At 42.9% G+C, this 2,500-nt stretch overlaps 1 protein-coding gene across 4 annotated transcripts in view; it reads left to right on the top strand.

Moving 5' to 3' along the window:
* The window catches only part of LOC147022221 (protein sidekick-2-like), a 676,300-nt gene that overhangs the window by 659,476 nt on the left and 14,324 nt on the right, over window positions 1-2,500 (top strand). The window lies entirely within an intron of this gene.

Raw genomic sequence — 2,500 nt, 5'->3', positions numbered from 1 at the left:
TTTTGCACATAAGATCTAACCAACAAAAGATGGATCTTACGAAATTTGTGGAAAGGTCGCAGACTGGAGAAAACTGCTTTTGAAAACATTAAGCAGAAGATATTGGTTATGGGTAGAATACCAAGTTAGAACACTACAACTATAAGAGGAGTGCTTCAGGGTTTGAAGCAAGGACTATGATATTTTATATAATCTACAGTGCCTGCAACTATGACAACAAATGGCAGCCTCACTTTCTTCTTATTATTATTTGACAACAAAGGTCTGCGAAGATGCTTATTTCATGATGAATACTTATTGACACAAGACATTTCAGCTTTTAATTTTGAATTACTTTGTAAAAATTTCGAAAAACATGTTTTCACTTTGTCATTATGGGGTATTTTGTGTAGATTGGTAACAAAAAATCTCAATTTAATCATTTCAAATTCAGACTGCAACACAACAAAATGTGACAAAAATCGAGGGGTGTGAACACTTTCTGAAAGCACTGCATGCAGTTATGTAATGGAGCGAATCATTCTGACTGTTTATTCTCACTAATCATTCTGACTGATGAGAAAAACTGATGAAGAAAGTTCAAACAACTTAACAATATGTATTACAGTGATGTTGAAATGCCAGTGAGAACAATTCCAATTTTTTTTTAATGCTTCATTTCACTCATTTAAAGTGGAGGTTCAAACCAAAGAATTCAACACTGAGCTTCGCAACGAAGCAGAAGTAATTCCGTGACGCGGCGGGTCGCTTATCCGACCGTGGAAGCCAATACCTCCACCGCGTAGCATAGGGTCTTTTTGTCTGAAACCAATTTACCTAATTAACCACGCGGTGTCGTCTACCGAGGAACCACGCCCTCGATACGCCTTGCCCGATCCGAATCAATTTCCCAAATACCAACTCTACCAACCACCTTTCCGGATTGGATGCAGCCGAGCGGAATTACCAAGGACGTTCCGGCTGGAATGAACAGATTATTGGGGATAAAACCCGGCTAAAACTCAGATCCGAACCATGCTGGACCAATGATGGAAAAGACAAAAACGAACTGGGATCATTTCTGCAATAATTTATTCACAATAAAGCGAGGAAAAATATGTGGCTCAGGAAACAGGTTTATTGGGGATGTTATGCAGGGGAATATGAGAGAAAGATGTAGTGCGACAATTTTACAGCAACTTACAAAGGAGACACAGAGCAGACTTGTCGTGAGAATAAAACAGGCAAGATTTACAATGATCAAATAAAAACACTTATGCAATTCTACTTAAAGATGGCGCCACACACTCAGACACACACTCAGACGAAAATAATCCCAGATGTATGGCCAAGGTCCTTTTGCAGCCAGAGAGGGAGGTGAGCTGAGATCGCAGTTCTTTCGGGTACCTGAACGTTAGAGGGAAGGGATGCTCCATGGTGAGGCACCTGCCAATGGTCATGCGGCTCAGTCCACGGCCGCCCGCGTGGAGACCATGTCTGCGAAGGAGCCCGGGTCGAGTAGAGCGGAGTCCGAGGCGGGGATCAGGGCTGCAGAGAGGACCCTATGAGAGACCCGGTCAAGGTTGGTCGAGGTATTCCCAGCTCTCTCACACTCGAAACGAACGACCCCCAAAGAGCACAACCACTCCACGACCTTCCTCCTTTCTTTCGCTATCAGCCGACAAACTGTCTCACTCCAATGCTCCGTTCAAGACGACTCACTTTCCAGCTCACTCTCAAGAAGACTCACTTTCCAGCTCACCAGACCACTCTAAACGAATGGTGTTGTAATTTATGGAAGAAGAAGAACACGGTTCCTAGACCCGTAACAATATGTATATATATATATATATATATATATATATATATATATATATATATATATATATATATATATATATATATATATATATATATATATATATATATATATATATATATACATATATATTGTTACGAATTCACGCCCGCCGGCGTGCAATCAGCCGCGTACCTCTAATCGCAACCGCGTCGCCCACCGGACGGACAATTCAGTCGTGACCCTCCTGGAACTATCGCCAGAAACCAGTCACGGGTGTGGGTTTAACCTCACCACAGCCCAGTCCGCATTCTACCTGCGTGAAATAGGGTCACTCGCCGAATATCGAAATACCTAAGTACTCGCGTGGGTAACCTACCGGGGGGCCGTACCTCGCCGCAGGTCGGCTTGGGACACGAACCGCTTGAGCGGTCCATTCCGTTCTACAGCGATAACCGAGCGGGTATTATCGCCGACCTCAACGGATCCGATTCTCCTTACTGGGTGTTTAAAACCCAACTAATTATTCCGCGATGCAAGATGGCATTTTCAATGGGGAATAGAGGACACAACGAACGGGATACATTTCACAAGCAAGGACATTTATTCACTACCTACACATATACAGGCAAGACAGTCATGCACGTATTCAGGTGAGAAGCAAAAGCAAATAGAAAGCAATACAACCGAATTTGTGCAAGGATCATGTACAGTTACTTATAC

This window comes from Eptatretus burgeri, chromosome 8 (genome assembly GCF_056783735.1).
Source record: "Eptatretus burgeri isolate ZD-2024b chromosome 8, Ebu_testis_v1, whole genome shotgun sequence".
In the NCBI taxonomy this organism is placed as follows: domain Eukaryota; kingdom Metazoa; phylum Chordata; class Myxini; order Myxiniformes; family Myxinidae; genus Eptatretus; species Eptatretus burgeri.
The sequence above is the reverse complement of the archived record's forward strand: the minus strand, read 5'-3'. Positions and strand labels throughout refer to the sequence as shown.